Below are 13,231 nucleotides of genomic sequence, written 5' to 3' on the forward strand. Positions count from 1 at the left end.
ATATATATATATATATTCTATTTATTATGCTATTTAGTTCATCTCTAACGTTGTCCATTGTCCTATCTTTTGTCCAAAATTATGGTTCTTGATCATATGATTTTTTTTTTAATTCATCAGCCAGTCAAGCCTGTCTCGATTGATGACCGGAAGGCAACTATCCATCAATGGAAGTAATGGCCTTAATAAATATAGGTGTGCTCTCCCAAGTGGGGGCTTATTTTAATAAATACAAAACTCTATATGTTTGTTTCCTTTTCTTTTTGTTTTGAGAATCAATATAAAAGTCTAACTTGGATGGCAATTAGAGATTAGATTCTCCAATCGTGAAAGATACCCAAATTGCCTGTTATTAAAGTATTTAACACGTTGCTTGTGTTGTGCTCCTTGGTAATCTTGCAACCTGTCTTTAGGTCGTAGTTCTTAACTATTTTTTTTTTTTTTTATCATTTAATTGAAGCTCTTAAATGAGCAAGACTTAGTTACAGTACTTAGATGTTGTTCTTTAAATTCTCTTCTTAATATTTTATCACGTGAATTTTTTTCTCATGAGATGGAAGTATATTTCTTAATTAAATAACCACATGACTGAATCTTAATAGGAGAATTTAGGGTACTGTACTTAAGTTTTATCCCCCTTAAATAATGCTAATAAAAAATGAGTATCTTAAACTACAAGTATAATTAAGTATTGTGTCTGATATTCTACAAATTGCATTTACTTATTTGATCTTTTGTCCAACTACTTTAACAAAATAAATGAAGTCCAAAATTTTGTCCAACTAATTTTGTGCTCTCTTTGGCCATAAAATTTCTATTTCTTCAAGTTCAAGCAATTTACTCTAATAAATAGAGAAAGGTCACATCTCTCTTTGTTAACCGTATATCCAACTTTCTAGGAACTAATGGATTTTTTTTTTTTTTTTTAATTCATATTCAACATCAATCCAAACTTATCTGCCCTACAACATTTAAATGCAACTAATGGCTCGGCTATTTTTATTACAGGTGATGAAAGACACTATCGATCACAATCAGTTAGAAAAGGTTTCTCATGCATAATATATAGTCATAATTCTTCTTATTAGGTGTTGAATTTCGGTTATCAATACAACCATGTTTTTGAAATTAATTGGAGAATCTAATGTATTACACTTAGAGAGCATTTGGTTCGCCGTGATGTTACATTACACACCGTAATATTACATTATTATAATATTATATTGATATAATCTCAATACAATAATACAACATTACATTGTGTAGGAAGGTGATGAGATTAAGGTGATGTGATATATTTTGTAATTTTAGATTATGGTTGTAGGGGTGATAAACCGAGAAACCTATGCCAATGTATATATTGGGCCAAGGGCCCGGCCCAAGGAAGAACTCCTCCTCGAACAGGCCAGGCCGAGGAGGAAGGGAACGCATCAGACCACTCCGCGAGAGAGGGTAGGTATTAAGAAGGAAAAAGACAAAGAGAAGTATGGAAATATCTAAAAGAAAGCTGCTGTCAATGCATTAAGTGTTCTGCAACTAACTAAACCCTACTTTCCAATATTTACAACCACTCCCAACGACTTTGGGGAGGGACTGATGGGACAAGTATCAGCACCATAAATCTAAATCTACACGTGGACGGTGGAGATGGGGAGGAAGATAGTATAAAATAGAAGGGAGAGGAACAAAGAAAAGGGACAGAGGATGAAGAATCAACCTCCTCCTCCTCGGACAAAATCCGAGAATAATTCTCCCTAGTAAATTGATGTTATTTTTCCCTCTTTATCACTTAGACATGTTGGTCGCTCGTCTGATTCGCTAAGGCCCGAGTTTCCAACCCATTCTCTACAAATTAATTGTATTGGGCTCACTGGATCTAGACTCTATATATTTTGAACTTGGATCCCAAATTATGACCCTACAATGGTAATACTAGAAAAAATAAAATAAACCAAAAACATTAATATCACATTATCGTAATATGCATCACATTAAGTGCACATCACAACGAACCAAACACTCCTTTAAGTTACTGTACATAAGTTTTGTTCTTTAATTCATTTTATACATGAGACAATTTTTTGTATTTTCAACGGAGATATTCAAGTTTAAATCCCTTATCCTAACTATGGAATTATTATTATTATTGTTATAAACTAGTCTCATCACATGTACTTTGCGCGTGTAATGAGGGTTTTTTTTTGGGTTTAGTGTCATAATTTTTCTTTAAAAAAATGGATAAGTTTGTTTTGAAGACATGGATTAATAGAAGAATGTTCTACTTTGTAGGAAATTTAAGTGAAATTAAATATATATTTTTACCAGGTTGTCCTCAAGTTTTTTTTTTTTTTTTTTTTTTTTTTTTTTTTTTGTTGTTGTTGTTGTTGTTGTTGTTGTTGTTGTTGTTAAAAGTAAGATTTATGGGTATTTTTGAACCATGTAAAAATCTAATTCCAATAGAAGAATTTTCTTATAAATAGTATAGAATAGAAACAATGAGAAGGACAAAGAGCAAGAGAAAGAGAAAGAACTGGAGTTCTAAACATACCCCTCAGCCTTAGGCATCAAATGGAGTGCTGTTACGGTATTACCCTTCTATCAATATATAGGACTTCTTATGCATAAACATATCATTTTCTTTTCCATGCAAGACTCATACATTTCCAGTATAAAGTATATTTCATAAGCAAATGTTGAAAGAATTAAGCTTTTAAGATAATTGCATCTTTGTGTGGGAGCCATGTCTTTTTGGCTAAATTTCTATGGTCTTTTGTTTAATTTGGCATATGCCTTTATCAATATTTTATCTCTATATCCCATTAATATTAGGCCCCACTCTTATTTATGTAAAATCAAATTGTACATCGTTGCCGCTATATTGGCTGCATAATTTTATGCGCAAATATTCTATTGAGGCATATACGGCTATATTGGATGCTCAGTAGTTGACTGAAAGTGACTGTCTATTATTTTCTCATAGATAAAATATTATATCACTCATAATCAATTATATTAGAGTTATCATTAAAGTTGTGGTACAAAAGTTATACCCACAAACTTTCTTTTCATGTGTTGTCCAATGCATTATCAAATATTAGATATGGGCACAAAATGTGGTGCATATATCTATATATTATGTGAAAAAAGATGTGATAGTCTTTTTAATTTGTCTAAATGTTTTATTTAGTGTATTAGCTAGGCAATAAAGGAATTAATCCACTAGAATTTTAGAATTCTAGTAGGCCTTCCTTTCACATTTGATCAAGCACTTAAAAAATGAAAAAGAAAAATTGGTAAGATAATGAAAGTACCTTGAGAAATGCACGTTAAATTGAATGGATTTCCACATTTAGCTTTATTAGGAAGCTTTCCAATCTTTGCTCACCAACCAAGTGAAGCAAATTTTTTAACTTCACGCTTGATTACTATGACAAATAAGTCAAGCTTTATTTATTTGGCCCTGATGAAGGAGAACAAGTCAAGCTTTAAGACCCAAGATTGGCATTATGTATTACTTCCATCTAGATTCTTACTTTTACACAAACCAACCAAGTAAGTTTGAAAACCACGTAGAGAGAATAATAAAAACAATTAATGTTGAAAATGAAGTCATTTTCGGCTTATATATTTAGATGATGAGTTTTTTAGATATCTCAAATTTGCTCTTCTATCATTTTCCCCACCAAACTTTTTTCCTTAGTAAAATGAATAGGGTTTTATATTTATCCCATTATTATTGTTAAGATAAACAATTGTTATCCTAATCATTAGCATTGAAAATGAATAAATTATAGTATAAGGTGAACACTAATACTTTCATTAGAATAGTGTTTTAATCAACTAAAAACATATTGAACACAATGAGGAAAAAAAAAAAAAATGAAAACATAAAGTTAAAGTGAGAAAAAGAGGGTTTGGTAAGGAAAGGAGGAGATGATGAAATGGGTTGTGGTAGGTGAAGATGTGCCTCTTATTATTAGTGGTTGAAAGCTACCACACTTCACTATGACGCCCATTCCACCTATAGCTTACGTACATCGGCATTTCCTGGCCGGTCGTTCATGTCATTCTTCATTTCTTTGTCTATCTTTTCCATTTCAACGTCCACAAAACAATGGGCATTTTGAGTTTTATGGTGTAATTGCTTCAATTATATATAGGATCATAAAAATCTTTTTCCAAATAAGAACATATGGCTAAGAAACTTACTACTAATCAATGAGAAATATGATGTCAAAAGAAATTAGGGATGATTTGAAACTTTGCCATCAAATACGACCCCACTTATCATCAACAATTTCAAATTCCTCTTTTGTCATTATATCAAGTCACTTCCTGAATTCTATGAACTTGGTAGTTACTAGTTAGTAGTGCTAAGTTCTTTAGTGAACATGTCTACAACTTGGCCTGCATTCTTGACTTGGCACGTCTTAATCTCTTCCTGCAGTGCTTTCTCTCTTACAAAATGATTGTGCACCACCATGTACTCGGTTCAATCCGAACATGAAATAATGATTTTTCGGACTAGCGTATTGCTGATTGATTATCACAATGCAATATTGAATTAACTGGTATATATCTCTCGTAAGCTACATCAATTATTTACTTTCTGGGATTCAAGACCCAAGCGGGTTAGGGTATGTTTAGTATTATATATATATTTCTAAACCAAACTTAAAAATAAAAAAATAAAAAAATAAAAAAACCTTATATTTTTAGCAAAATATCGAAAGGGGCAAAATGGTCTTTTTAACACATCCAAGGATAAAATTTTTATCTTACATGTTCATAAAATTTCATATTTAATGTAGGGGCAAATTTCACAACTTAATGGGTCATTATGTAATTTGAGAGCAAAATGGTCATTTTCTAGGTCATGAAATATTGAAAATTAAATTAATTCAAATGAAATAAATTAATTGTTGAAGACCATTCATAGGTTAATGGGTTGAGTCATAATTTTTTTTTGAAGCTTGATTTGAGTATTGAAAAAAATTTCAACCCAAGTAACCCGACCCAACTCATGCTTTTAATAATTATATATATATATATATATATATTATTATTATTAAAATTTGCTAGTTTAATTTATTTTGAATTTTGAAACTTGGTGTAAATGTACTAGTTTGATTTAATTTAGTATTTCAAAACCTAGTTTTGATGAAATTGAAATATTATGTAAATTATAATAATTGATTAAACAATGTATTTAAATAGTGGGATGGAAATAAATTTTTTAATAGACACAACAAAATGACTCTAGTTCGACATTAACTCAACCTAACCCAGGTTGGGTTGCTTTTAGAGTTACAATGAATTTGTTTGAAAAATTCTTAATCTGAGAAAGTCATGTCGAAATGAACACAACCAACCCAAGTTGAGCCATACACACCACTACCTCTACTCGTTCTCAACAAACCAATGCTAAATTATAAAATCATAATTATCATTATTTTTTTAACTATTAAAATCATAGTTGATAGAGATTCAATATAGAAGAACGTATGATAAGTTGATAACTAGTTTTCAGGAATAAAGCATAAATATGGTACTAATTATTAGTTTAACTCACACGAGTTAGAATGGTGAATCATGAATAGTCTCTAGATCAATACTTGGAAAGTTGAGTTGAGATTATTATTCACTTCAATCCAGCAACTTCGAATTTCAATTACTTGTTTTCATTTTTCATTTGTTACTTGCATTTCATTCAAAAAGTTTTCTTTAATCCAAGAAGTCATATTTTACTTTAGACAACCACTTCAAACCACCTGCAATATAACATTAAAAGATACTGTATTTAGAAAAATTGGTTTCTGCTCAAACAATACGCATGACAAAATGATTTCAATTAAACAATTGAAAATTTCTCAATCCGAAAAAGTTATGAAAAAGTCAGATTGGATTGAAAAAACCTCAAAACCAACCACCCCCAATGCACGCTTGGACTTCTGCTCATTCCTTCCAAACCAATATGCTAAATTACAAAATCATATAGGTTGGAGATTCAATAAAGAAAAATCTATGATGACTCTGGTACTTGTTAAACTCACACTGAGTTTGAATGGTCTCTGGGTCCATACTTGGAAAGAGTCAAACATTGGTGTAAAAGGAAAGCCGTCTTTTATAATTTATAGATGGCAGTTGGCACACCAGCAGCTAATCTATTCAACATATACGTTCTTTGCTTTGCACGTGCAGAAAATAACTTATATAATTAGCTTCTGTCATTCTCATACATAGAAGTTTGAGTTGAGATTATAAGTATATTTTAGTAGAAAAAAAAAAAAAGTTTAGACACAAAAAATTTGATACCCGCTAATGTAGTAGATTATTAATAATAGATAAAAAAAATTATGTGAATAATGAGCCCAAATAAAAACTTTCTCAACTCAATAAGTGTTCAAAAAATTGTCAAATTTTTTGAATATGTAGTCAATAGTGTATCATTGCTCGGAAAGTAAAGAATAAAAGCAGCGTGTGGTCAAATAGTCTCTCCCAACCTAAAAAAATAAACGAGGGAAAAGAAAAGAAATGAAAGTCCTTCATGGTGTCTTGACTTCAAGGCTTTCACACCAACTTTTGGAGGATTGCAGTTGAGCTAAGCTTAAGACTCTCAAGATTCCAGGAAACAACATTGACCCTCCCTTCAGAACCTAGTACTTTCAGGACAAGTTCCTATGTCTAGTTCAAATTGGTTGTTAAATCTCTTTAAGCAGTCACTTTTTTCTTTAGTCAACTTGATACGGTCATTCTCTGGTTCTTTCCAATGATACAGTCACTTTATGTGTGGATTTTCCTTTAACCTATATATATAGCTATTCTTTTCCACACGGTGAATTAAAATTTCTGTAAAGAATTTAGAATTTAAAATATCTTCACAAAGAATATCTGCCATTTAATTGTTTATAGTCGTGGTTGTTGTAGTTGTGCTTTTCTTTCAGCCAAACATGACCTCAACTCATAAGACGTAAGCTTATATATTATGGCTATTCTTTCCATATGGTGAATTAAAATTTCTGTAAAGAATTTAGAATTTAAAATATCTTCACAAAGAATATCTGCCATTTAATTGTTCATAGTCGTGGTTGTTGTAGTTGTGTTTTTCTTTCAGCCAAACATGACCTCAACTCATACGTAAGCTTATATATACATAGCTATTCTTTCCATATGGTGAATTAAAATTTCTATAAAGAATTTAGAATTTAAAATATCTTCACAAAGAATATCTGCCATTTAATTTTTTATAGTCGTGGTTGTTGTAGTTGTGTTTTTCTTTCAGCCAAACATGACCTCAACTCATACGTAAGCTTATATATATATACATATATATATATAGAGAGAGAGAGAGAGAGAGAGAGAGAGAGAGAGTTAACGTGGTTCGGTTTGGGCTAACAGCCTATATATGCACAGCGAAAAAATCCAGTCTTTGCTATTAAGAATTGTGTATTGCGAAAAACTCAAAATAGGGTATAAATAAGAGTACGTAAGGTTTAGTGCCCCCACATGGTATTACAAAACAACAATAACATATGATATTCTTTAAAATGACAATTTACTTATTTATGGAAATATCATATGTATAATTTCCTCAAACTTAGATTATAGTAATAGGGTATAATAATATTATGGACACACCTAATTTACAATTTGCTAAAATAATCAATTGTGAGCAATGAAAAAAAAAAAAAAATTGATGGGCAAAAAGTGTCCACCACTTACAATGGATCACTTCAATATGTTGTGAAGTTGGTATGTCCCCAGATTTATTTAATAGAGTAACATGTAATTAAGTTTTAGTTTTAAGAAAACCCCTTTGTTTTAGTGCTAAATTTTGGTGTTTAGGGCACAATCTCAGCCGTTGACCATGGACTCAAAGGTTGGTATAAATCAATCCAAACCACAAGTTTAGTTTAATAATCTAAAGATCTTTATCTTTAGTAGACTACAGTAAACATTTAACTATTTTACGTAAGAATGCATCTCCAAAATTTAATTGTCTTTAGTTGAAATGCATTAGCCACCACATGTTCTTGGCCACACGATTTGTATTTTGATTAAAGTACTTAGTGGACAATTCTTTTTCTTTCTTTTTTTTTCTTCTTTGACTGCTTAGGAGGTCATCGAAACTAGTGTAAAGTTATTTTATGAACCATCTCCTCCTAGGGTAGTTCAATGGGGGCTTAGTGTTCATTTGAAAATAGTTTATTTAGTTGAAATTGAAATTTTTTTGTTGAAAGTGTAAAAAATAGGTTAAAAAATAAGTTGAATAGTACAATGAAACCAATAAATAATATCAAAAAGTATAGTGAGATATATGAATAGTAGCAAAAATAAGCTAAAAGTGTAGATAAACTGAATTTTTTAGCTCATCACAAACGGATGCTTAAAGCGAAAACTTTAAGTGGAGCTTTTTATTTTATTTATAATATTTAAATATTTAGTAAATAATTTTTATTTAATTAAAACTATTTTCATTATTCTCTTCTAAATATTTTTAATAGATTTCTTATTTATTTGTTATACTTTTACTCAAATTTTTTGTTGTCTTGTTTAATATAAATAACAAATTTATCTATAGATTCCTTTTGAGATTAAATTTGTTTTTCTAGTTTTGCCTTCTTCTTTTTTCTTTTTTCTTTTTTTATTTTATAGTTTTTAATATCTAAATGGATATTTTCTAGTAAACATTTATAATTTAAAAAAATATTTATAAGTAAATGAAACATGATTTATAATAGAAAATTATAATTTAACTAAAATAAAATTTTTAGGTATAGAACAATCAAAAGTAAGATTGTAACTTTACTAAATGATGTGATCACTTTATACTCGAATCTTGCATAATTTAAAATTTATTTATCATATAACTAAATAAATTAGAACTAATACAAAAAAGATATTATTCTCAAAGGTAACTAATGAAAATATACTTAAACATTACTGTAGGGATAAAGGGCCCAGAGATATATATTTGGCCATGGGCCGTGTTCGAGGACAAGCAAACACTAACAAGGACATACAAATTGGTGGGCTATGGAAGATGTCTGATCGTAAAGGATTGAGAGTGTAGTCCGAGGAGAAACACCTCCTTGGCTAAGCAGAGTAGAGGTCAAAGGTTTGACCTTTCATTAAGAACAACACACCAGACGATCATACTGGTAAGGATATAAGCACTAAAAGGAAATAAAACAAAGGAAAGTTGAGAAATATCTAGGAGAAAGCTGCTACCTTCACATTGAATGCTCTACAGCTAACTCTCTGACTACATTAATGTGGAAATGATACTTGAACAGTAACATTCAATCTTACAGCTACCCACAAAGATTTCAAGAAAGGGCTGATGGGACAAGGATCAGAACCAACAATTTGATCTACACGTGGAGGGCTGAGATAAAGTAAAGAAGGGAAATATAAAGAAGAAAAACCCCATTACAGGGGGGGATTAGAAAATCTGGAGAAGAAAGAAAAAACACTGTACACTCAAGAATTGTAATTGTCCTTAAGTCTAAGAGAAATATATAAGAACTACTTTTCTTGGACTTTGCCGAGGAGGATTTTCCTTGCCTATAACAGTTTATTCTTATTTTCAAGCATCATTTAACCTACTGTAATTGTTGTCCAACTCATTGAAGTCCAGTTTGCAGTCCACTCTTTACAAATTCATTGTATTGGGCTCTTTGGGCCTTTGTCCTTTTCATTTTTGGGTTTGGGAAGCAAAACGTGTCCTTACAATTACAAATCAAATAAATTACTTGAAATATATATTTTTTAAAGTCCTAATGGAAATGGGAAAAACAAAACAAATTAAAATATTTATAAAAAATAAAAAATAAAAAACTTTAAAAATAAAGTCACAAATTGATGTCACGTGATGATGTTTAGAGTCTATACACTCTTTATTTATTGTTTAAAAATTAAAAAGTTGACTAGACTTTTGTGTTATGAATTATAGTGCCTTTTTAATATTCAATGCATTTTACTAGCTAATTTTAATTTTTTTTTTAATGTAAGTTAAAGGGTAAATAAGTCTTAATGAAAATATAATATAATATAAGATGAGACCTTCTTTTATTTGGGGGCCTTAGGCGGCTGCCTTAGTTACCTATATGCTAAAGCCGATCCTGTCTCCTTCTTCCTCATTTATTTATTTATTTATTGAGAAAAACAAGTCGTATTCTCTGAAATGTCCAATCTAGGATTAGAGAAAGTACATAGTTTTCATTGTCTACAAATGATTTAGTGGCTTTTATCAAGGGTCCTCCCCATGGAGAGGAGAAAACTATTAAAAGAACATGAAGTGAGTTTCTTCAAAAAATAGTTTGAGTGCTCATTCATTGTATGAGTGTGAGAGAGCTATTGAGTATTTGAGTGTATTGAGGCTTTGGGATTGTGAGTTTGTTTGTGTGATGTTTGTGAGATAGTTTGTGTTTACGAGAGACTTTGTTTATGTGGTTTATCAAAAAGAGAGACTTTGTTTATATTTGTGAGTATTGTTGACTTATTGTGTAATTATTTTGCGTTTGGCAGTTGGGCTTAGACTTCTCCACTTGGAATAGCAAGCATACTAGGTTTTTCTTTTGGACCTTAGACTTCTTAACTTGCACAATAATTTGAGTGGATTTGGTTGGGCGGGGTCAATCAAGTGAAGACAATATAACCAAGTTTAGCAGCCCAAGCAAGTTTAAAGGGTCAGCTTGAGCATAAAAGTGACTCACCTGACCCAAAGAATGTGGGCTCCTATCTTCAGACTCAGCCCAAGTCTATTGACCCAGATTACGTAAAATGGGAGCATGTGAAATCTAGCGAAGCTTGGACCCCAAAAAAAAAAAAAATTTGAACGAAAGAAAAACATGACTGAGATGCAGTAAAGGTAGTGATCCCCCAATTTTATTATGGCTGAAGATGGGTTTTTCTTGTTAGAGTTCACTTTCTAGTTTAACATTTTCTGGTTACACAAATGTACTTGTAAGGACTCAATTATTGATAAGAAGAATAATACAGGTGGGTAGTGAATGTTGGCAAAGGACTCAATTTTTGATCCATTTCAACCTTGCACTACTCCTCTCCAAAAAGAAAACGTTTTTAATTTCAAAATTTTAAACCTTGCACTACTCAATCTCCAAAAAGAAAACGTTTTTAATTTCTGTTTCATACAATATGGCACTGAGAGTTTGGCAGTTCTAATCTTCATGAAGTAGCTTTAAAAAGGAATGGGAATTTTTGGTTTTCCAATCAAATGGATAAACGAAAATTTTAGAAAAATATAGATGTTGAGAGTGGGATTTGAACCCACGCCCTTTCGGACCAGAACCTTAATCTGGCGCCTTAGACCAACTCGGCCATCTCAACATTTGTTGATAGTGCTTGCTGCAAGTTTATTATAAAGTGTAAACATAAAATCCGACGTTTACCACCACTAACATTACTTACCGCAACAAACAAAGTATAATAATAATAATAATAATATTACCTATATGACTGCCCTAAAAGTGAAATCATAACGATGTTAATCTTTTTTTTTTTTCTTTTTTGGTTGCCAATTATCCATAAAATAGATTAGTATAGGAAGATCCAACATCATGTACACTTTTTCTTTATTGGCTCGATTTTTAGTCCATAACATTTAGCTCCAATTATTTCGTATGTTATTTATAATACATCTGCTGCAATTATTCTGTGGGTTGATGATGAAACCATGATAATTACTAATTAGCATACACAAGGCATCTGCTGATAAAGCTCTTTTATTTTTTGGTGGGTGGGAGCAGACAAAAAAAAAAAAAAATGCATCTTCTGGACTAGGCACGATGAGGACGTGAGGTTGATTTTAGACATGTGACCAAACTGTGTCAAGTCCAACGCATTAAAGCACTAAACTCAAACCTTTTTTTTTTTTTTTTTTTTTTTGAGTAATCAACAAAACATATTGAAGCTAAGATATGAATCTATTTGATGGTATCAAATTAGATCTCTTTCTAGTCAGCAGACATGGCCCAATTGGCTTTTAAGACTCCCACAGAAACTATGGCCTTCTTTGGTACTAGCTTTTAAGTATTGTTGTTCAAAATGATGTGAAAATTGTGGTTTAAAAAGTGTTTTGAAAGTACGTATTTAAAATACTCATAATGCAAAAAAATGTGTTTAGTACTGTGTTTCAAACAACATATTTTAAAATGTGATATAATTATGTGTTTGGCATGTGTATTTTTTTTTTAAGTGGTGATTTTCTGATAAGTACAATTATTTTATTAATATTTATTAGAGGAGTACACGTGAGAGAGAAGGGAGGAAAGGAGAGAAAATAAAAAAAGAAAAAGATGAGATGTGCATGTGAGAGAGAGAGAGATGTTGTTATGTTAAGTCCTATCAAGTGGGACTCACATTTTTTTTAATATTTACAAAAGTGTAAAGGAAAATATGAGGTGTGCATGTGAGAGAAAGATATTGTTATGTCAGGTCTTATGTCTTGTTTTTTTCTAAATATTTACAAAAGTATTATTAAGTAATATTATTTGAAAACTGAAAATTAGTAGTAGAAGTTTTTTAACTCAGTATTTAAATATTCTAAAATAAGAAATATAACTAAAACACCCCTAAATGAAATTCCTTACCAAAGTCTTTTTTTTTTTTTACTCGCAGTTTTCAGTGTTTAAACAATAAAACCTGTTGTTTGAACTAACTTACCAAACTGCCCCTACTCCTCAGCCAAAAAAATAATAAACAAATAACTTGAAAAAGCTAAAGGCTAATATTATCATGACAAAACTTTTTTTTTTTTGTTGAGATCATGACAAAACATTTTCATTGAACGAAAGAACATCGGTCTCACCGAATCCACTACTAAAATGCACCAATTACAACAGCTTTGTAAAGAATATTGTGCAGTAGATTTATTGGTTTCAAAGAAGTGGTTCCGGATCAATGCGGCTTTAGGAATTATTTTTAAGGGGCTCACTAAAAAACTTAAATTATACAAAATTTAATAAAAAGAAAATTTGAATATATTAACGTCACCAAAAAAAAAACACGCAAATATATGAAATATTACAATTTTTTGTCTTAACAAAGAGAATAAAAAAAAATGGACTAATAAAAGATAAAGTACAAATTGAAAATGCTGATATGAGAATAATAAAGTGACCACAACAATTTCATAACAAATCTTATACAACAAGTTGTTAGCCTGTTATTGGTAAATAAAACATGTTAATATTGAACCCAAATTAGA

At 30.6% G+C, this 13,231-nt stretch overlaps 1 non-coding gene across 1 annotated transcript; it reads right to left on the bottom strand.

The window, feature by feature from the left end:
* Positions 1 to 11,271: 11,271 nt before the first annotated feature.
* TRNAL-AAG (transfer RNA leucine (anticodon AAG)) lies at positions 11,272 to 11,352 on the bottom strand. Its single transcript has one exon. It is a non-coding gene; the product is annotated as a tRNA-Leu (tRNA).
* Between the last annotated feature and the right edge of the window lie 1,879 nt (positions 11,353 to 13,231).

Source organism: Quercus robur, chromosome 1, assembly GCF_932294415.1.
Source record: "Quercus robur chromosome 1, dhQueRobu3.1, whole genome shotgun sequence".
NCBI lineage: Eukaryota > Viridiplantae > Streptophyta > Magnoliopsida > Fagales > Fagaceae > Quercus > Quercus robur.